Source organism: Pelophylax lessonae (assembly GCF_965119305.1).
Source record: "Pelophylax lessonae genome assembly, chromosome: 6".
Classification (NCBI taxonomy): Eukaryota; Metazoa; Chordata; class Amphibia; order Anura; family Ranidae; genus Pelophylax; species Pelophylax lessonae.
This window is the reverse complement of record NC_138773.1, coordinates 219,616,682-219,641,414: the sequence shown is the minus strand read 5'-3', so window position 1 is coordinate 219,641,414 and position 24,733 is coordinate 219,616,682.

Genomic DNA, 24,733 nt, shown 5'->3' with positions numbered 1-24,733 from the left:
GTAGCAGCTGACATTGAGGATGTTTGTTGTGGAGGACTGGGGAAGAGGGGCCACTGCTTACCCAGTCCACTGTAACTACTACCTTCAATGTTTCCAGACTACTTTCTGTGTGCCTTTATCAAATAGCTTTTGTTCAAGGATTGTATTTGTGTCTTTGTGTTTCTAGGAGATACAACGCCATCCCCCCATGAAGGGACACCATCCCCCCATGTAGGGTCTCCCCCATCCTCCCCCACTCCAGGCTCCCCTGAACTAGTCTGTAAGTACCTAAAATTAGATTCTCACATGAATTGTGTGTGCTAGGATGATGTGTATCTAGGATAATCTAAGTTGGAGTCAAAGCAAGTGTAGTTTTGCTATATGTGACAGGAAGGTTGGTCATGAAACACTCTTGCTTAACCTTCATGTTTGAAAGGTGGTTTTGGGGAGCTTTACAGGACATGTTATCTTTTGTAAGTTATCTCAAGCCACCCTATTCTAAATTGGTGTTAGTTTCTCTACATTGGAAATGGTGTGCTTTGTACTTGTAAATTTTTAGGGGACATTGTAATTTAATCATGTCCTGATTTAGTCAACACTGAAAATGTGTGTTTGTCAATCTTTCATAAATACTCTTCCTCGGTAATGTACCACATTCCAGTTCACAATTTGTGTTCTTTTTGTGCAGTTTCTCCAGAGCCAGCCACGCCATCCACTTCAGGGGCCCCAAAAAAACCTGATGATGGTAAGTTGTGTGCTTTTCCAGTAATGTGTCTACTTAGTAAGTGGAGAAATGCTAACTGTGTATGTCCCCGCTCAGGCTTCAAGTTGTTCTAAAGGCAGCGGGTTCTTTATGTGAATGCATTCTATGCATTAGTATTCCAAGTGATAGGTGTGCATATTCCCCCTAAGACTTACTGGGACCATTTTTTACGGTCCAAATTTTTGCACTAATACTTGTCTGGAACAGACTCCCCCTCCTCCTTAACTGAGGTGACAGCATGCCAATATTGCCTCCTGATGCTGTCACTCCTAATCATTGAGACCATTGGAAGGGAGGGGGGCAAGGCTGGCTCACAGCCTAGTGCCTGAACAGGCACAGGGTGCTTGGCTTCATCTCATGTGCCTCCATAGCAAGCTGCCTGCTGTGGGGTCAAACAACAGGAGGGAGGTGCCTAGAGGTGTGTACAGGGGCCATGTAAAAAGGAGGATTGTTATTTCTCTTGTCCCCAAAAACCTAGAGAGTGTAAGTCTAACCTGATTAGTTTTCCGCAGCCCTCCCAAAATGATATGTTTCCAACACTTAGAACAGGCAGGGCTGAGGCACCAAAAACATCAGAAAAACACAATCAGCACAAAAGCAGGGAGTACGTATCCTTAACGCTACAAGCTTCACCCAGAAGAATGACGCTTGCACTGTACAAATCTGCATCACCACCATATCAATGTCTAAATAAAACTTTCAGGGAAATGTGGAGGGGTAATGAGTGGGTGTTAGAGCGTTTTCATGACTGCGTAACCTACAGTTAGCGTGAGTCCATTTGTTGATAAACTTTTTCTTCTCTCTTAACACAGCTGGGATGGCGGAAAGGAGATCAGGGGAGCAGACACATCTGCTCCGTCCAGAACTGGCCCTCAAAATTCCTAAGGGTGAGTCTCTACTATGTGTCAGGTTCAATCTATAGACAGTAAGAGTGAGAGAGAACGCTCCACAGATTCCAATGGTGATAGAGATAAATGTGTGCACATGTATCGTGTTGACCAATTGAACCCAAAACACCTTACATTCTTCAAAATGATTGCTTGTGTTTACATGCAGAAAAGCATTTTACTTAGCTTTGGTGGAACTGCTACTAACATTCCAAGCCATCTTATGTAACCTTTTGAACAATTTGCTGTGAAAGTTTGAGTTTAAGGTTTACAACAGCAATTTAGCATATTTGCTTCAGAGTGTTGATAAAAGCCAACCAATAGACTCCTAAGCATATTTGTTGAGGCACATTAATTACAATCCTTGTTTGGATCATTTTGCCTAAAACTAATTGTCATGTTTTTTTCTACCCAGGGCACACCCACCTCACCTACGAGGTCCTCCTGGATTATATGAGGTGGTGCGGAGACCGAATTCTATATTTGGAACACCTTTGTGGCGTGGATCCAGACCCTAAGGAGCCATTCGTTAGGAATGTCACACCTTTAAAAAGATCCTAGTATTTTTTTTTTGTGGTTTGTTTACTTATGTTGCACGTTGCAACACAAAGAAATGTCACATTTGTAATTGTTGCCCATTATAAACAAAAATCTAACAAAAAAATCAAAAACAGTTTAAAAAAAAACCCTTTTTTTGGGACCCAAAAAAAAAAAAAAAAAAAAAAAAGCCTTGTTTTTGGCAACCAAAAAAAATATAAAAATTTATAAAAAACCCTTTTTTTGGGACCCAAAAAAAAAAAAAAAACAAAAAAAGCCTTGTTTTTGGCAAACAAAAAAAATATAAAAATTTAAAAAAAACCCTTTTTTTGGGGACCCAAAAAAAAAAAAAAACAAAAAAAGCCTTGTTTTTGGCAACCAAAAAAAATATAAAAATTTATAAAAAACCCTTTTTTTGGGACCCAAAAAAAAAAAAAAACAAAAAAAGCCTTGTTTTTGGCAAACAAAAAAAATATAAAAATTTAAAAAAAACCCTTTTTTTGGGGACCCAAAAAAAAAAAAAAACAAAAAAAGCCTTGTTTTTGGCAACCAAAAAAAATATAAAAATTTATAAAAAACCCTTTTTTTGGGACCCAAAAAAACAAAAAAACAAAAAAAGCCTTGTTTTTGGCAAACAAAAAAAATATAAAAATTTAAAAAAAACCCTTTTTTTGGGGACCCAAAAAAAAAAAAAAAACAAAAAAAGCCTTGTTTTTGGCAACCAAAAAAAATATAAAAATTTATAAAAAACCCTTTTTTTGGGACCCAAAAAAAAAAAAAAACAAAAAAAGCCTTGTTTTTGGCAACCAAAAAAAATATAAAAATTTAAAAAAAACCCTTTTTTTGGGGACCCAAAAAAAAAAAAAAACAAAAAAAGCCTTGTTTTTGGCAACCAAAAAAAAAATGTTTACAAAAAAGCCTTGTTGTTTTTATGGCAACGGACAAAACCACAAATGTTTACAAAAAAGCCTTGTTGTTTTTATGGCAACGGACAAAACCACAAATGTTTACAAAAAAGCCTTGTTGTTTTTGGTAACAAACTAAACCAAAAATGTTTACAAATAAGCCTTGTTGTTTTTATGGCAACGGACAAAACCACAAATGTTTACAAATAAGCCTTGTTGTTTTTATGGCAACCGACAAAACCACAAATGTTTACAAAAAAGCCTTGTTGTTTTTATGGCAACGGACAAAACCACAAATGTTTACAAAAAAGCCTTGTTGTTTTTATGGCAACCGACAAAACCAAAAATGTTTACAAATAAGCCTTGTTGTTTTTATGGCAACGGACAAAACCACAAATGTTTACAAAAAAGCCTTGTTGTTTTTATGGCAACGGACAAAACCACAAATGTTTACAAAAAAGCCTTGTTGTTTTTATGGCAACCGACAAAACCACAAATGTTTACAAATAAGCCTTGTTGTTTTTATGGCAACGGACAAAACCACAAATGTTTACAAAAAAGAATTGTTTTTGTGAAAACCTTCCAAAAAATGATGTCAAAACATAAAAAATGTTTAAAATGTTTATCTAAATTAAATTTAAGTATGTTGCTCTTTGCAACACAAATGTTACATTGGCAATTTAGTTCATTCTATTATATATTGTAATATATTTTTTGTACGCTACAGTTGGTAGACACCCACATGTGTTATTAAAACATTTATTTTATTACCCAAGTTTTCTTTTTGGTGTACACATCGAATGTCTTTTGTGTTGTATTTGTTTACTTGAGTGGTGTGGTCTGTAATTGTTAGTATGTTGGCTTTGGTTTATGTTAGCCTTGAGACTTGTTTTGAAGCTACATTTGAAGGGAGACCTTTTCTTGGGTCGTTATGTGAACATTGAGTTATCTAAATTTACATGAAATCATATGTTTGGAGATCGAGAAGCACGTGTGTATAAATGCCTACATTAACCAGGGCCATTACTTGGCCACCAACACTCCTAAAAAACCAAAGAGCAAACACAAACTAATCATTTTGCATAAAATTTTATTTCATCCCCAAAAAAAGCACTATAATAAATCATATTGTGCCACCCTCAAATTTAAAAAAAAAATGGCCCCACAAATTGGCCAATGTAACAATCATTAACAAAACCAAAAAATAAAAAAAAAAAGAAATTAAGTTGGTGGTGGTGGTGGTGACTGAAGCAGTGTGGTGAGCAATGGAAAGGTTCCTGCCATCAAATGGTGGGCCAATAGTCCCATCTGCTCTGGGGTTAGCCTTAGAGTTCTGGTAAAGTGGCCCATTAGAATCAGATCTTGTGTCTGAGGCTGCTGCTGATGCAGGGTGTTGAACCCTGGAAATGTCCCAGACTGAAGATCTTGTGCCAATAGTCCCATCTGCTCTGTGCTCAGCCTAAGAATTTGGGTAACGTGTGCCATTACCATGAGATGGGATCGTTGCTGCTCCAAGGCTATTTGATGCTGCTGGTGGTGCAAGGGTTGTGAAGATGTGTGGGGAGTGGTGGTTGATTGGTTGTTGTGGTCCACGGTGCGGGGGCAAACGACATGTCGCATTGGTGACAAAAAAGAAGAACGGCCTGGGGAGGAGTGAAGTGATAAAGGTGTGGAGGGAATGTAGTCAGGTGGAAGGGGTACTGTGGAACCAGTGCGCATTGAGGTTGTGCAGGAGGATTGCTCATTGAGGGGTGTGGGAGTCCGAACGGAGTGTGAAGTGCTAGGAGTGGCTACAGGAGGAATTGTCCCATCCCCAGCTGCCTGACAAGTGGCCAACACTGGCATTACCCTCCCACTACCACAACCTGCAGTGGCAGGTGAGTGAGATGTTTGGGAGGGCTCTGCCAATGGGGCATCTTCAGATCCAAACAGGCATTGGCGTGTGGCCAGCACCTGAGTGTCAACACTTTGCCGATCCCGTTGATGCTGGTCTGCTAAACTTACCAAGCTGTTACGCATATCCTGTTGAACCTGTAACATATCCTGGTGAACCTGTACCATTGTTGCTACAGATTCCTGTATGAGCCCGAGCAGACGTACTGCCTCAGTAGATTGCTGAGTACGCCTCCTTAACTCATTTTGGACCTGATACTCATCAAGCAGCCTCTCGGCTACATCCAGCATAGATGGACGAAGTTGGGTAGGTGACAATCCCTCTGCATCTAAGGCTACCTGAAAGCAGAAGAAATAGACCAAATCATTATCAAACATCATGACTAAATATTTCAGATTAGTTTGACAACTTAACACCCCAAGCAGAACGTTGAAAAGTTTGATGTGCTTCTAATGAGTACTTGTTCATTGTAAGATTATCCAAGCTAGCAACACTTCTGATAATGGGTACATATTATATTGGTAGGACTAATATGACAAAGGCAAAAAAGATTCAACATGAAGGTGTTCCCAATTAACCCTGGTGTGGTAGGTTGTTTATGCTTTTGGTAAATCTGTTACTACACCAATGACTTTATACATCTACGTATGTTGTCTAAAATCTTGCCATCAATCGGCTAGAGGACAACCCAACCAAACGATACCCATGAATTTGGACCTGGAAAATCAAAGACGGGCCGGACTTTAAAGATCCTGGATGTTTTTGGAACATTAGTGGCACACCAAATTATAACATAATTCCCTGATGTTCAAGATAGAACTCTTGTTGTGCTGGTGCATCGTCAGAATGTCATAGCACTAATTTAACACACACAATGTAAGCCACATCTAGTCCAAAATCAATGCTACCATTGAAATGTTACATGTGCACCTTGTTCCCTTATATCACATACCACAGCACTGGATGCAGAATCGTCGCCAGCTCCTGATCCAACTCCAGCTGCAACGTCAAGAGGGGCCTGATGTTCTTTTAAAAACAAAAAAAAAAAACATGTTTAGTACATAACCTTAGTCAGTAATGATTATGGCCAGATTGCCCTCCTAGCTTCATGAATGAAGCATTGAGGCCAAACATTCAAAAGTGCTTTCCTGGGCTCATAGGACACTTGCTAAACCCTCCCAAAGGTTAAGAAGGCTTGGTCTGCCTACTAATGACGGCACCCATTAATGCTGTCAACTGTGTTTTGCAGGGTAAACATCTAAAAGGCAACACTCTTTCCTAAGAAAAAACATGTGTGTTAATGGGGTTAATAAGATTCAAAAAAACATTATTTGACTAGACATACCAACACCTTCCTCCAGGCCTAGCTGCACTGGGTGTGTTCCCTGCTGCGGATCTTCTGTAAAGGACATAGCAATATGAGCTATCTTGGCCAAAAAAAAACATCTACATTGTTTGGCACAGTATGATATTGGACCTACCAGGAGGAGGGTCAGCACTGATGTCAACACCTGTGAGTCCGTCTGGTTCGCCAAGCTGCATGGGCTGTGGAGGGGCTGAGATCCGTGCTACAGATGAACAAATTGCAGGTTGGGGAAAACAAAAAAAGGACAATTGGAAGGGCAAGTATCACATTCTCTTAATGTCACACATAGGATAGTAGTTAATCTTTTCCAAACAACTCACACAATTGACATCCAAGATAATATCCTACCTCGGTGCAAAGCATCCGAATCTAAGTCCTCTCTGGGAAAGATGGTATCGGGTCCTATGATGTTCAAGAAAGGTAATTGATAATCCCAGAGAGAACTTCGTGCACGTTCATCCAGCCGACCTTGACGGTCATAAAGACCCTCCGCAGCCCATGCAATTAGCTTCTTCCGAACGGACCCACAGATGTCGTTGACCTTCTTCCGCACACTGTCACGGTGGCGAGGTGCTTCACCCAGTGCATTTACAGCATCCCGGATTTCATCCCACAATCTGTTCTTCTCTGTTACTGAGTAAGACGCGGCCCTGGTCCCATGTATCGCCTGATATCTGGCCATATAGGCGTGGACCAGGGCACAGCACTGATTGTGGGTGAAACGGGGAAGCCGGGGTAATGTGGACAAGCTGACTCTGGTGGACGGACCCGCTCCAGGACTACTGTCAGAAGAGCCAGCTTGTCCACTTGGTGTGTTAACACCTCCCCCGGCTTCCTCCTCCGGGATGGGGATGGTGGACTCCCTCATGGATACAGCTGGAGCCTCCCTCACACCAGAGCCAGACGATCTGCCCACCCTGCGCCCCCTGCCCCCCCTGGCCCCCCTGGCCCCCCTGGCCCCCCTGGCCCCCCTGGCCCCCCTGGCCCTTCTCATCCTTCCAGTGGGTGGGGCCATGGGAGCACGAGGTGGGCAGAGAATCTGGCTGTCCAGCAGCAGCAAAGAGCCCCAAACTCCTAAATCTGAAATGACAAAAGAGAAAACAGAAAAAACAGGATTTGCAGATTGCTCTTCATATACAGTATAATTAGTGAACAGTTACAGAACACACTTACCTAATGGCACAAACAGACTTGGTCGTGGTGGTGGTGGTAGTAGTGGGCAAAGAGCAGAAGAGGCTGCAAAGAAAAGGAAAAAAAAAACACATAAGAAAACGCATAGGGGTACAAATCACACGAGGCCCTCCAAACACTTACCTAATGGCACAAACACAGTGGTGGTGGTGGTGGTGGTGGTGGTGGTGGTGTTAAAGAGCAGAAGAGGCTGCAAAGAAATGTAAAAAAAAAACACATAAGAAAACGCATAGGGGTACAAATCACACGAGGCCCTCCAAACACTTACCTAATGGCACAAACACAGTAGTGGTGGTGGTGGTGGTGGTGGTGGTGGTGGTGGTGGTGGTGGTGGTGTTAAAGAGCAGAAGAGGCTGCAAAGAAATGTACAAAAAATACACATAAGAAAACGCATAGGGGTACAAATCACACGAGGCCCTCCAAACACTTACCTAATGGCACAAACACAGTAGTGGTGGTGGTGGTGGTGGTGGTGTTAAAGAGCAGAAGAGGCTGCAAAGAAATGTACAAAAAATACACATAAGAAAACGCATAGGGGTACAAATCACACGAGGCCCTCCAAACACTTACCTAATGGCACAAACACAGTGGTGGTGGTGGTGGTGGTGGTGGCAAAGAGCAGAAGAGGCTGCAAAGAAATGTACAAAAAATACACATAAGAAAACGCATAGGGGTACAAATCACACGAGGCCCTCCAAACACTTACCTAATGGCACAAACACAGTAGTGGTGGTGGTGGTGGTGGTGGTGGTGGTGGTGGTGGTGGTGGTGTTAAAGAGCAGAAGAGGCTGCAAAGAAATGTACAAAAAATACACATAAGAAAACGCATAGGGGTACAAATCACACGAGGCCCTCCAAACACTTACCTAATGGCACAAACACAGTGGTGGTGGTGGTGGTGGTGGCAAAGAGCAGAAGAGGCTGCAAAGAAATGTAAAAAAAAAACACATAAGAAAACTCATAGGGGTACAAATCACACGAGGCCCTCCAAACACTTACCTAATGGCACAAACACAGTAGTGGTGGTGGTGGTGGTGGTGGTGGTGGTGGTGGTGGTGTTAAAGAGCAGAAGAGGCTGCAAAGAAATGTACAAAAAATACACATAAGAAAACGCATAGGGGTACAAATCACACGAGGCCCTCCAAACACTTACCTAATGGCACAAACACAGTGGTGGTGGTGGTGGTGGTGGTGGTGGTGGTGTTAAAGAGCAGAAGAGGCTGCAAAGAAATGTAAAAAAAAAACACATAAGAAAACTCATAGGGGTACAAATCACACGAGGCCCTCCAAACACTTACCTAATGGCACAAACACAGTAGTGGTGGTGGTGGTGGTGGTGGTGGTGGTGGTGGTGGTGGTGGTGTTAAAGAGCAGAAGAGGCTGCAAAGAAATGTACAAAAAATACACATAAGAAAACGCATAGGGGTACAAATCACACGAGGCCCTCCAAACACTTACCTAATGGCACAAACACAGTGGTGGTGGTGGTGGTGGTGGTGGTGGCAAAGAGCAGAAGAGGCTGCAAAGAAATGTAAAAAAAAAACACATAAGAAAACTCATAGGGGTACAAATCACACGAGGCCCTCCAAACACTTACCTAATGGCACAAACACAGTGGTGGTGGTGGTGGTGGTGGTGGTGGCAAAGAGCAGAAGAGGCTGCAAAGAAATGTACAAAAAATACACATAAGAAAACTCATAGGGGTACAAATCACACGAGGCCCTCCAAACACTTACCTAATGTCACAAACACAGTGGTGGTGGTGGTGGTGGTGTAATCCTTTATAGGCAAAAGGAGGCTGCAAACATTAAACATACATGAGAAATCGCATGACCTACATACGTGCACATAATAAATTACAGTTATCAGGAAAGCAAAAATGGTGTCTTTGGAAGCTGGGAAGGTAAGGGGGCAGGTTTAGATGCCAAATCTAGACTGCACACCTTTAACAAACATGAGAAAACACATGTCCAAACCACATGCACATGGGGCCAACTGCCAATGATTAAAAGACACTTGAGGGGTTCCCAAGCTATTGTGGGTTGGAGGGGATTCACCATAGACAACTTAAGCACACCCAAGATAAGTACAAATTGTCTCCTTCCTTTTTTTTGGGAGAGAGAGATACAATTGTCTTACCTCCAGATAATGTAGGTTGTGGGTCACAGGGTCTTGCTAGCACATAAGAAACATCGATCTATAACATCCAGCAGCCATATTGGCCATGTGCTCCTTTTATAGCTGGCTCACAGGTGTGATAATTAGCGGCCGTTTCTATATATATCTGCGCATTCGCGAATTTGCGCGTTCAAAATGGAGGACGATATCCCAGACGCATTAGATGGTGCAATGCTGGCATTTATTGGTGCCTTGTTTGAGGAGGCCCTGGCACAGGAGGCAGCAGAAGGTGGGGAAGCTGCAGCAGCAGCAGCAGCAGCACCTCCAGCAGCAGCACCTCCAGTCCGTGTGCCCTTACCTCGCCAGCCACGCATTTTTGCTCCAAGGATCTATTTGGACAAGCTGCGGGATTCTGATGTCAGGAGGAAGTTCCGGCTCGAGCGAGGAACTATTCTACACCTCTACCAGCTCATAGCAGAGAAAATTGACCCGGACACACAGCGCGGCCATGCGGTGCCCGGCATGGCCAGATTGCTGGCCACTTTGTATATTTTAGGGCGTGGCAGCTTCCAAGCCACTTCGGGAAGTATCATGGGCATTAGCCAGCCCACAGTTTCAAGGGTGTTCATGTTGGTCATTAATGCCATAGTGGATATAGTGCCCAATTTTATCCACTGGCCACAGAATGAAAATGAGTGGAATGAAGTCAAGTTGGGTTTCTACCGGCGGGCACACATGCCGCAAATCCTAGGGGCAATCGATGGCACCCACATAGCCATTAGGCCCCCAAGGAGCCACGAAAGTGAATACCGGAACCGCAAGCAGTACCACTCTGTGAACGTCCAATTAGTGTGTGACGCCAAACAGCGCATCATGAGTGTCAACACTGGTCACCCAGGGTCGTGCCATGATTCCAGTATGTTAAGAACAAGTACTCTGTACGAGGTGTTTGAAAGTGGACAAATGCCCGAAGGGTGGCTTATTGGTAAAGTATTTTGTCTTAACAACATAAACTGTAAGATTACATAGACATAGGAATAAGCTACATCGGTGTACACCCTGATTTAAGCAAAGCCTACCTAAAATGGATGTGTTATTAGTTGTCAGGCTGTTCACACACAACCAGATCAGCAGCTTAGCAGCTCACAAAAGAAAGATTTGCAAAGTTGTCTTTGAGTCCAATGAAGGTGGTTAACCAATGTGTAAATGGTGTCCTCTAGCCACCCAAAGAAAACCTACAAATGATTCCAATGGTATTGCCATATCCCCAAAGTACTTTGCATAAGTGAGTCAATATTGGTTTCCTCACTCTAGTTGCAGATATATTCCAGAAGTAAGACCTAGGCTAATGTAATAGGAACAGAATAGGGGCCAAGTTGTAACTTGCAAGAGAAACCCACCACTTTGTGTGTCCTTTTTCCCATTTGTATTAGTGATTTAGGCAGTTAGACAGAGTTGAGATGTTTCATATGATTTTTTGCAAACAGACGAGCAGGTTGTTTAGTAAAATGCCTAATTGTCTCCCATTTTGAGGAGTCATCTAAAGTCACATGATATGAATAACTAATGTATATTTTTCTTATTTTTCAGGGGATGCTGGTTACCCGCAGCTGACGTGGCTGATGGCTCCAATCAGGTACCCCCAGGGCCCAGCAGAGAGGAATTACAACAGGGCCTTGCGGAGAAGCCGGAGTATCATTGAGTTGACCATAGGTCTTCTCAAGTCCCGGTTTCTCTGCTTGGCCCGGCCTGGGGGTGAACTCCTGTACTCTCCTACAAAGGCTTCCAAGATCATCCTGGCGTGCTGCGTGTTGCACAACATGTGCGTTGCCCGGGATGATTCTTGGGAGCTGACGGAGGAGAGGGAGCCAGAGGTCCGTCAGCCGGCGGCCCCCAGGCGGCGGAGCACCGCTGCCGGTATGGCCACCCGGAATACCCTGGTTGCTAGCCACTTTACATGTAAGTACTGTAACCGGTCAAGATAGGGCATGTGTATTAATTAGCTAGTTAGCAGAGGTGCCACTCACAGGGAGACAGAGGGTGATTATCATCTGCCAATGACACTTGCCATTGTAGATAAAGTGTAGTCAACATTGGTAAAATTGTGTTACTTGAGCAAAAACATGCACCTCTAACCATAAACATGTTGGTATTGTGAATAGTGTAAAGGGCTGAGAAGAGCTGGCAGGTGTTTATTTGTGTCTATGCCACCTGTGTAGTTATTGATAACATGAACGGCTGCTTGGTATCTTATGGTGTTGTAATTTTCCAGAACATCAACATCTTGGAATCATGGCACGTACCATGGGAAGCCTGTGGTGATGGGCTGTCTGGCGTCACAGGTGTGTATTCAAATGTTTACATTAATGATTTCTGGTTTGTGTAAGTTGGCATAAAATGTGTTATTTCACTCGTGATGTCGAAATTAAATGAAGTTCAGAATGAAGCAAACAGGCATTAAGATGTGATTTTCATAATGAAATGTCTTATCCTTTGTTTTATTTTTCCAGGAGTGGTACTGCTTGCGGGTGTAGGTGGTAGAAACCCACCTTGATGGACTCCACTCATTTTCTTTTGTGGTCAGTGGATATTTGGTAAGGCACATGGCCAATGACCAACATGAACACCCTGGAACTTCGAAAGTGGCTTGGAAGCTGCCCAGCAACCTTGCCATGCCTGTCCCCTATGAGCTGGTAGAGGTGCAGAATGGATTCTGAACTCTGCCGGAAGTTGTGGAAGACATCAGAATCCCGTAGCCATGGAGCAAAGATCGTGGTCTGGCGCTGTAAAGGCACACGGACTGGAGAGTGACAATATTCTTTTGCTGCATCCCTCCTTCTGCTGTCATTCTCAAATAAATAAATACATTAGAATTGAACATGTGTTTTTTTGTTTTGTGTGGGTGCCTACAGACAAAAGGGCCATCCACACTGTAAGATTTAGAGAAGACTTTATCCTTCCGATTGACATTTTCTATGTAGTGCAAGGGCCTGCCTGATTGCATCCAAATTGAAAGTGTTGAGGTTTGAGCTTCTATTATATGGTTTGGTTAAGTCTACAGGAAAAAGTCTAGACAAATTGTTAGTGTATGGCCCATTAAGCTGCCAAGGCCGGAGTTTTGCACTTTGCATGCTGCTTGTACTGGTGATGTGAGGGGTTGTAATGTAGAGTAGGGATGTATCAGTGTTGTGTTGAGGTGTGAGGCAAATGTAGTGTTGGACTATGAGGGCCTGTGTTGTTGAAATATGGAGAGAGTCCAATATCAGACACCTATGTTTATTGGTCAAGAAATTGTAAGAACCATGGTAAATATGTAAAGAATTGCATCTCGATAAAACTAGGACCACACTCATAAAATCAAAATTGTGTTGTTTCCATTGATGTGCTTGAAATTTGGGTAGGACACCCCCCTCCCCCCCCCAAATTCAAGATAGTTTAAAAAAACTGTTTAAAAAAATGAGAGTGAAAAGAGATCCCAAGTGTAGTGATGTGATTTGAACCCATGACGTTGTGAACTGCAGTGAAGTTGCAAAGCACTTAGCTATTGTGCAGAATAAAGCTGTATGGTGGAAAAAATGGAGTGTGTTAAGGCTAAAAAGCACATATAGCTAAAGAACTAAACATTGTATGGAATGTGGGAAGAAGACCATGGTAAAATTGTGAGGTTTCATCTTGCCCTGAAGTAGGGTAGGGGTTTGGTCACTTGCCTTTGGTACTTTCCTTCATAAGATCGATTCGACACACAGACAAGATCAAAAAAACACTTAAAATGGTGTAAGCTTGCAAGCGCTTCTGAGTGTAACATTATTTAGCAATATATATGATGTAATCCGTTCCATTTTAGCAATATAAACAAAAAAAGAAAATAAAAAAAGTAGGTGGAGATGGTAAGCCTCGAACCTACAGCAGAGGGAGATGAATTACAGACATGTGATGTGTGCACTAATCCACTAGCCCACATCGCTATGTGAAACTGCTATAAGCAGGAAGACATAAGTTTGCGAATTGGCGAAGCCGCGATCGTAAGTGAATCCCGCTGACGGCGGAATTCATTATTGCTGTTTTACTCGCCAATTCGCCGCAGCGCCAGTTAATTGATTTGAACGCGGCGAAACTGAAACACGTCATAGATGTTTGAAGCTGCAGTTTCTTTAAATCCGGCCCCCCGCATCTAGAAAGGCCAGAAATGTCAGATTTTAGTTTCAGTTTGTGTTTTCTGTTCTGCAGTGAAATAATTTAATTTTCTTTAGTGTGATTTATTCTATATTTTATTTGTATATTATTCTTAATAATTTAAAATATTTTTTCTTAAATAATATTGGTTTGTACAGAGTATATTTAAGTTATGAGCAGTTTATTTATTCATTTTTTTTTTGCAAAAATTGGTCTGTTACGGAATGACATATTATTACTACAATAAAACATGTGGTGTGTACAAAATGTGAAGTTTTGACATGTTATTTTTTTTTGGGGGGGGGGGGGCGCCGGGAGGGAGTCTTGCCCGGGGAGCAATTTAACCACTTTACCACTAGAGGATTTTGCTGTCTTACGTCTGGGCCACTTTTTACGATTCGGCGCTGTGCGACTTTAACTGACAACTGCACGGTCATGCGACGCCATACCCAAACAAAATTTACGTCCTTTTTTTCCCACAAACAGAGCTTTCTTTTGGTGGTATTTGATCACCTGTGCGATGTTTACTTTTTGCGCTATAAACAAAAAAATGCGTTTATTTTGAAAAAATAACAATATTTTTAACATTTTTTTATATGAAATTCCCCCCAAAAAAATGTAAAAATCTAATTTTTTTTAAATTTTTGGCCAATTTGTTTTATGCTACCTATGTTTGGTAAAAAAAAAAATCACAATAAGCGTATTTTGATTGGTTTGCGCAAAAGTTATTGCGTTTACTAACAAAGGGAAAGATTTCTGTCATTTTTGGTGTTGTTTTTTTTTTTTTCACATGTAATGGCGGCGATCTGCGATTTTGTTTACGGGACTGCGACATTGCGGCGGACAGATCGGACCCTTGACTGACATTTTTTACACTTTTGGGGGTACCAGTGACATTACTGCAGTAATCAGTGCTATATATATGCACTGTTACTGTAAAAATGACACTGGCAGGGAAGGGGTTAATTTTATTGGAGAGGGAGGGGTTAATGTATGCTTGGTGCTTACTAACGTGTGTGGGGGAAGGTGACTGTGTGACACAAGGACAAATCGAGGGTTCAACTATGCTGAACCCTGCAATCTGACCCTGCCTGTCACTTAGGAGATCCGATCGCTTGTGTTTACACAAGCAGGCGGATCTCCACACTCGATTCCCCGACGATCGGGGAAGAGCAGCGGCGATCGCCACTGCTCCTCCCCTGGCCCGACTCCCGCTGTGACTGAATACAGCGGGAGCGAGCCTCCGGCGGCGCGCGCGTGCCGCCGAGAAAGGGGAGTGTCTGGCGACGTAGGTCTACGTCGCCAGACGATAACAAACCTCTTTGCCGCAGTAGGCTCAACGTGAGCAGACGGCAAGTGGTTAATGTAGAACCGCCACTGGGCAACACAAAGAAAGTAGCTGAGTGATCTCCCTGCATTTCTTAGTGATCCTGCCACTAGCTTACTCTAGCTTGCAAAAGGATCAACATTGTGACAGTAGCCTAAAATGTAAAATGATCTGCCTTTCAAAATGCTGTAATGAGCATTAACAGTGCTCTGCATGACCTGTCTGGCAATACATTTGTTAAGGCTCAGGTCTTCAAAGGCAACCCAGATCTAGCACCAGGTATGTAGGTTCTCTCTATTCAGCCAAAAACATAAAAGTTATACAGCCGTGGACAAAAGTTTTGCGAATGACACAAATATTTATTTTCACAAAGTCTGCTGCTTCTGTGTTTTTAGATCTTTTTGTCAGATGTTACTATGGTATACTGAAGTATAATTACAAGCATTTCATAAGTGTCAAAGGCTTTTATTGACAACTACTTTAAGTTTCAACTACATTAATCAATATTTACACTGTTGACCCTTCTTTTTCAAGACCTCTGCAATTTGCCCTGGCATGCTGTCGCTATATTTCTTGGCCACATCCTGACTGATAGCAGCCCATTCTTGCATAATCAATGCTTAAAGTTTGCCAGAATTTGTGGGGTTTTTTTTGTTCACTTGCCTCTTGAAGATTGACTACAAGTTCTCAATGGGATTAAGGTCTTGGGAGTTTTCTGGCCATAAACCCAAAATGTTGATGTTTTGTTCCCCAAGCCACTTAGTTATCACTTTTGCCTTATGCCAAGGTGCTCCATTATGCTGAAAAAAGCATTTTTCAACACCAAACTGTTCTTGGATGGTTGGGAGAAGTTGCTCTCTGAGGATGTTTTTGTACAATTCTTTATTCATGGCTGTATTCTTAGGCAAAATTGTGAGTAAGCCTACTCCCTTGGCTGAGAAGCAACCCCACACATGAATGGTCTCAGGATGCTTTACTGTTGGCATGACACAGGACTAATGGTAGCGCTCACCTTTTCTTCTCCAGACAAGGTTTTTTCCAGATGCCCCAAACAATCATAAAGGGGATTCATCAGAGAAAATTACTTTACCCCAGTCCTCTGCAGTCCAATCCCTGTACCTTTTGCAAAATATCAGTCTGTCCTTGATGTTTTTCCTGGAGAGAAGTGGCTTCTTTGCTGCCCTTTGCCTTTGCTGATACCAGGTAATCCTCCAAAAGCCTTCACCATACTGTGCATGCAGATGCACTCACACCTGCCTGCTGCCATTCCTGAGCAAGCACTGCACTGGTGGTGCCCCGATCCCACAACTGAATCAGCTGTAGGAGATGGTCCTGGTGCTTGCCGGACTTTCTTGGGCACCTTGAAGCCTTCTTCACAAATGGGATTAAGTTCATTTTCATGGCAAAGAGGGTCTTTGCAAATAATTGCAATTGCTCTGCTCACTCTTCATAACATTCTGGAGTATATTTCCATCATAAAAACGGAGGCAACAGATTTTGTGAAAATTAATATTTGTGTCATTCTCATAACCTTTGGCCACGGCTATACTGTACATACTGCACAAGGGTCATGAAAGAAACCTGAACTGAGAGAATATGGAGGCTACCATTCCAGACACCCCTTTTGAAAATTCTTATTGTCTATCAACCTGATCCACTAGATTTAATATTTTTCCAGTACAAATTTGCAGATTTCACTTTCCAACCTGCGTGCTTGCTCCTAGTCACTGACTCAAATGGACAATTGAAACCAGAGATAGTCCGGAAACTGGTCCATTTTTCACCTATGGCAGGCCCCATTATTCTCTAGTGATTTAAGTTCAGTAAGATATACCTGCTGTTTACTGACTTCTACATTGAAAGAAATTTGTACTGAATCTAATTTATAGGTTGCAATGCAGCCTTCTTCTGGAAATGCTTTCTGGCTGGCTGCCCCTGACATCAATACATTCTGAGCACAGACTTTAACTAGCATGCAACAAAGTAAGCCAGAGTAAAGTCAAAATATCTGATCTTAAGTCCTGGTTCACACTTCTGCGATGTGGGAATGCTGCGAATATGCAGCGTGTTCCTGCATCGCATCCGCACCTCTGGCAGTTCACACTGCCATATGTGATATGCAGGGGGTGTCAATTAAAAGTTAACGACACCCCCAGTTGAGATCGCATATCGCAGTGCGATCTGCAAGTTCGCACAGAATCGGATCGCACTAGTGTGAACCACCATGCGGTCTGATTCTGCTGCGGATAAAAAAAAGGGTCATGTGCATGTTTAGTGCAGATGCAGTGCGAATTCAGCCATACAAACTGTATGGCTGAAATTTGCACCGCACAGAGATCGCATGTAATTTAGGAGCAGTGCGCTCCGAATTACATGCAATCTCTGTGATCGCACTAATGTGAACCGGACCTTAAACCACTTCTAGATAAATGACTCAAGAAGTAACAGCTAGACAACATGCATTTTCAGAGAGGACAGTAAAAGCAGCCTATCTGTATTTAAAGGAATTCTATAGTTCCAGCTACACGCTTACTTCACAAGATAAGTTTAAATACTTTAAGATCCTTCAGACTGATAGGGGTAGGTTGAAATGAATTAAAATACAATGTAGAAATGATTACATAATTTGACATTTTGACCATAGATACACTATGGTTCTATATTATGACATCATATTGTTCTGTTATGTTATTTTTTTTTCCTAGAATATTAACTTTCAGATTATATTACTAATCCAGTAACAGGACATAAACAGTTTCTTGGAAAAGTGACTCAGATCTATCTATGACATTTCTATAGTGAAGTCTGAATCTCTTATCTCCTTAGCCTAAATACGAACAGTTGAAGAAATACTGGTTATGCTAAGATGAATAATAAGTAATGTATGGAACGCAGATAACATTGCTTACCGCCAAATCAGATGTATGATTTCATATAAGTTTCATTGCTAGGTTTTAATTTTATTGAGAACACTTGGGACGGCTTGGAAAGGTTTTTTGATCTTTATGAGCACAGAGTACACAAGAAGAGGATTTTTATTTTTGTCTTTATAAATATTTCAGTTTCATTTATAGGAAAAATCATTAACCGACTTAATACATCTCTCATAGGACCTGGCAGTAACATTTCAGTTCTCATTACCTCTGACCTGCTACTGCCAATATTGGGTGGTAAACTCTCAGTACTATGTACTCTGGTAAGAACAAAGAATTAAAGAGAAGGAGACTTGTCTTTGCAATGGTTTGGGTGAGTTGTGGATCTGCAGGTGAATATACACCAATCGGCCATAACATTATAGTGGCCCACCTAATATTGAGTAGATCCCCTTTTGCCACCAAAACAGCCCTTATCTATTGCGGTGTAGACACCACTAGACCTCTGAAGGTGTGCTGTGGTATCTGGCACCTAGCCATCAGTAGCAGATACTGTAGGTCCTGTAAGTTGCAAGGTGGGCCTCCATGGATCGGACTTGTTTTTCAGCTCATCCCATAGATGCTTGATGGATTGAAATCTGGAGAAGTTGGAGGCCAATTCAATACCTGAAAATCATTGTTGTGCAACTCAAACCATTTTTTGCTGGGTGGCAGGACACATTATTCTGCTGAAACAGACCACTGCCACCCAGGAATACAGTTTCCATGGAGGGGTGTATTTGGTCAGCAACAACGTTTAAATAGGTGGTAAATGTCAAAGTAACATTCAAATGAATGGCAAGACCCAGGGTTTCCCTGCAGAACATTGTCCAAAGCAACACACTGCCTACGTCAACTTGTTTTCTTCCCATAGCGCATCCTGGTGCCATTTTTTCACCATGCAAGCAACACACCCACACCTGGCCATCAACATGATGTAAAAGAAAACATGATTCATCAGTCCAGAGCACCTTCTACTATTGTTCCGTGGTCCAGGTTGTGATGCTCACATGCCCATTGTAGGCACTTTTGGCTGTGGACACGGGTAAGCATGGGCACTCTGACCGGTCTGCCACTACGCAGCCCCATATTCAACAAACTGGGTTGCCCATTTTTTTCTGCTTTCAGCAAATTAACTTCATGGACAGCATGTTCACTTGCTTCCTAATATATTCCACTGACTTTCAGGTGGCATTGTAATTAGAAAAGCAATGTTATTCACTTATTTTTACGTCCTTTGAATCTTTACAAAATTTGTTGCATCGTAGATCTACCATGGGCAGACCGAATACTGCTACTATCTCTGTCACTCTTCGAATTTTTGCGGCTACCACCCTGGGCAACACTGACCCTCCGGGGCTGTGTTCCCCCAATGCCCCCCTTTGGCATAATCCTGGGCTGCGGGAGTTTTTTGGTCGGGACGACTGTCTTTTTTGGGCCCACCTCAGGATAAAATCTGTTTCCCACTTGTATGTCCGGGGAACCTTTCGGTCCTTTGCGGACATGCAATCTACCTTTGACATACCGTCTACAGCTCATTTTCGCTACTTACAATTGAGACATGCGGCGGCCGCACAGTTTGGCCTCCGAGAGGTCTCACTGGAACCATCCCCCTTGGAGTATCTCCTTTCTGATTCTTCGCATGAGAAGTTGGTCTCTACATACTACTCTAGGCTTTTACATTCTAAATCCAAACGCCTGGCTGTGGTTGAGTCCCAATGGCGGGAGAACGTCCCGGACTTGACGGAGGAGGTGTGGCATGACGTCCTTCCTGAACAAATTCTGGTTGTGATTTCCTCCAGGCATAGGGTTATACAGCTCAAATTCCTCTATAGAGCATACTACACTCCCCAGTTCCTTCATAAAATTGGTAAATTATCCTCCCCCCTCTGCTCTAAGTGTTCTGATGATGAGGGTTCCTTTTTTAATATGTTTTGGGATTGCCCCCCTATCCGTGCCTTTTGGTCGGGGTTGACGGCTTTTCTTACTACTAGATCTCTCAGTTGTCTAATATTTGTAACCCCCTTCGTTGTCTACTAGGGTATGTGGATGATGAGGATGCCCCCGCTCGCACAAAACTATTTTTACGCTTGCTCTTCTTTTATGCTAGGAAAGCTATTGCTCTCCGTTGGAAATCTTCCATAACCCCTGACGTTCCATTTTGGATTTCTATAGTTAATCGGGCTCTGCCTTTGTATAAACTGACGTATGAGGCTAGAGGCTGCCTGAGGAAGTTCCGGAAAATCTGGTCTTTTTGGGTAGACTCTGACCTTACTGCCTCCTCGATATCTGACCCTACCTAGGGGATGTCTGTTGCACCTTCTTTTGTTGTAATTACGGTGATATGCTATTTATGATATTGTATTCCCCTCCGGGGGATCTTTATTATGTTCCTTTTGACATGACTACTGTATGTTGTATGTACTGCTTCTGTTATGCCATTTGATTTGAGAGGGGGCTCTGTGTGTTTATGAGTCTCCTCTCTTTTGTACTGTACTGCCCTTTTTTCTTTTGGTGTATTGTGTTTTGTTTGTTCAATAAAAATACCTTTAAAAAAAAATGTTATTCACTTACCTGTCAGTGATCTTAATTTTATGGCTGATCAGTGTACACTCACATAAATTCAATCTTTAATGTTTGGAATTAATATATCATGGGTTTCAAGGGTATATCAAGATTTCCCAATGTATACAGTACTTCCACTGGGCATAACACTCCCTTCTATGTCCTGATTGTCTTCACACTACCCCATAACTGTAAACTTATTTTAATGACAGAATGGAAAAGTTCCCTGAATCATAAAGCTGCTATAACCCTTAAAGCAGTTGTAAAGGCAAATATACATTTTTAAATTAAAATAATAAAAATGTTGTTCTCGCCTGCAATACTATTACACTGAGCAACCCCAATCTTCCTGTTCTGGAGTCCCCTGCCCGTGCTCTTTGCTCCTCCTTTTCTGTGTCTGCCACCATCACAAGCAGCTTGCTATGGGGGGCAGACATGTGGGCTCGTTCCCTAGTCAGGCTGTGTGCATCTATAGACACAAACAGCGTGGCTCAGCCCCAACCCCAGCTCTCTGCTCACAGGATTTGACTGACAGCAGCAGAAACCGATGGCTTCCGCTGGCTCAGAAAAGTCTGTGATAACAGGAAGAGGGGAAAGTCCAGATGCAACCAAGGCACATTGCTGGATCAATACAGGACTCAGATACGTGTTTGGGGGGTAAGGGGTGCACAGCAAATGCTCAAAATGTTTTTTACTTTAATGCAGGGGATGCAATAAGGTAAAAAACTTTTAACATTAGAACCATTTTAAGGCATTTCAAATTGCACTTAAAAAATTACAGTTAAAAATGTAACCAATGGCAAAACTTTTTTTTTAGTTTTGGATGGAGTGGGGAGTGTTTAGAACACCTGCCAGGTTTCTATTGCTGTCTGTGTCCCCATTAGGGAGATTCACCCAATTGTCCTGTTTACCCTTATCACCAAAAGTAAAATAAAATCCCAACATTTTGGGGACATCAGAACAATATTAGAGGCAAAATCTTCCAATGGGGACATTAGTTCTGGTGACCTGGTGCAAACAAGGGATTCCTTCACTTTGGAATCAGGCAGGTAAGTGCTCTAAATGCATAGGATGAATATAATTGCAAATGTTTGTGGTACAACACTGGTGAAAAGGGCAGGATGAGCGCATGTATTCTCCAAACAAAAGGCAAACATAAAGTACATAGTGTCATAGCTCCCAACTGTCCCTAATTTTGTCCTGATTTGGAACAAATTCCCTGTGTCCCTCTTTCATCCTGATTTGTCCCTCATTTTGGTCTGATCTATATAGTTTTATATAAAATGCACTACCTATATTTCAAAAAGGGCTTCCCAGTGCTAAACATTTCATCCAATTTCTAAATTGCTGCATTTGTAAATTTTAAAAACCAGTATAAAGGAATAGTAGTGATTAAAAAAAAAAAAAAAAAAAAAAAACAGTTGTGGGTTTAAAAAATTTTGTTTTGTACAATTCTCCTTTTAAGGGGGTGTGACAAGGGGTGTGACACATACTTTTGTGTCCCCCCGTTTCCGTCTCAAAAAGTTGTTATTATGAATCAGGTAGATAGGTAAAATTAAGGAGGTAGCCATATATGGGCCCTCCTGGTACTCCCCTATTAAATTTTATAAGTTGCTTGCACTTTCTTTTTGGGGTTGGGTGTTTTTTTTTTTTGTTTTGTTTTTTTTTGGGGGGGGGGGGGAGTTGGGTGGTGGACTTTGAATGTAGGAAGGAGGAAGATCGGAAAAGGTATCCATGTTTTGAAGAGGTAGTTCAATGTATATTGTGTGGTATGTGGAATGTTTTTTCTTGTGCATATTTCAGGAATACTACCTGTGATTTTTATAGTCTTGTCTTGTTATGCTTTCTTTTTTCTAAATTTAATAAAAAGAGTTTTAATAAAAAAAAAGTTAGGAGGTATGTGTAAGAATCCAATTTAAAGTTGAAGTTTAAGTATTGGGCAACTTTTAAGTACAAACCCGATTCGAAAAAAGTTGGGACACTGTACAAATTGTGAATAAAAACAGAATGCAATGATGTGGAAGGTTCAAATTTCAATATTTTATTCAGAATACAACATAGATGACATATCAAATGGTTAAACTGAGAAAAAGTATAATTTTAAGGGAAAAATACGTTGATTTTAAATTTCATGGTATCAACACATCTCAAAAAAGTTTGGACAATGCCATGTTTATCATTGTGTGGCATCCCCTCTTCTTTTTATAACAGTCTGCAAACATCTGGGGACTTAGGAGACAAGTTGCTCAAGTTTAGAAACAGGAATGTTGTCCCATTCTTGTCTAATACAGGCTTCTAGTTGCTCTACTGTCTTAGGTCTTCTTTGTCGCATCTTTCTCTTGTGATGTGCCAAATTTTTTCTATGGGTGAAAGATCTGGACTGCAGGCTGGCCATTTCAGTACCTGGATCCTTCTTCTACGCAGCCATGATGTTATAGTTAGTAAGTCTATATATACTTCAATAGGTGTATATCCCTCGCGCCTATGGATGACCTAACTGGGAATGGGTACGTGTATATAAATAAATAGATAAATAAGGTGGGTGTAGGGGGGTGATAGCAGCTGCTATAATATAAAAGAATGAGTAAAAAGTTTAAAACCCCAAATAAAACGAATGGGGTTAGTATAGCGCTTGCTAATAATTATTCAGGGGCGAGCAATTCCTTGTTTGCACCCTGGATATTAAAATTGGCAATCAAGTGGTATAAAATATATATGTGTAAAACATTCAGTATAAATCACACAACTAAATGGTAGTGAGCCAGAGATGTTCACACTTGGTGTGTGTGAAATAAACAAATATATATATACATGAACCTTAAATGAATAATTAATTAATCAATCATAAAGTACAGAACAGTGCCAAATAATGTGCAAAAAATTCCCAATAAACAGTTCATGAGTAGGGATGATCGAATGGTTCGGGTCAACCATCGGTTTGACCCGAACATTGACTGTTTAGAACTTTAGAACTTTTTGCTGAAAAAGTTCGGAATTCGGCAACCAGAACCGACCAAAATGCAATGGAACAGAAAATGGGCTTTAAAAGCCCATGATTAGACCAGAACCATTAGTAAAAGCCAATTGAGGGGGCAGGAGAATGCTAGGAATGTGATTGGAGTGACTAGGGGGTCCAGAGACCAATCATTAGTGAATACGCCCCCCAGTATATAAGATAGCCCCGCCAAATTCCTAGCATTTTAATACAGGGACATGGAAGAGAGTGGAAGCAGTTCTGTTACTTCTGCTTCAAAAGTGTCATTTAGCAATTATTAGTGTGAGGAAAGGGATATCTAGTGTAGTTGGGGTGCTATTTTCCACTATAGTTAGCTTCAAAAATCTAGTTTCTGTAGGGAAAGTGTTAAGTGCCAGGGTGACCGTAGTGTAGTGTAGGGTTAACTGACATGTTTGGAGTCAGGCATGACATCTGAACTTGTGTATAGGGGTATATATACACACACATGTATGTATATATACACCTACACATATATAGGTGTGAAAAGAGCAGAACACTATGCTTGCGCTAATGAAATAATTAACAGGCATATGGCTCCGCTCCTATCATACCTATATGTGTGTATGTGTATAATACATATAAGTGTGTGTGTATATATACCCCTATACAGAAGTTCAGATGTTTTGCCTGCCTCCAAAGACCCCAAAAAAATGCCTGCAATAACACACCTGGGCGTTTTTTTTTTTTGCGCAGGCGTTTTTTTGGGCATTTTTTTGGGGTCTTTGGAGGCAGGCAAAACATCTGAACTTCTGTATAGGGGTATATACACACACACACTTATATGTATATATACACATACACACATATAGGTGTGATAGGAGCGGAGCTATATGCCTGTTAATTAATTCATTAGTGCAAGCATAGTGTTATGCTATTTTCACACCTATATATGTGTAGGTGTATATATACATACATGTGTGTGTATATATACCCCTATACACAAGTTCAGATGTCATGCCTGACTCCAAAGACCCCAAAAAAATGCCCATAAAAACGCCTGCTCCTATGTGTTATTCGTGGTAAAATATCTCTGTCCTTCCTCTGTTTCAGTCTAGTCCATGACCACCCTGCTAAGGATCTATATTAAGGTGCACCCCCCC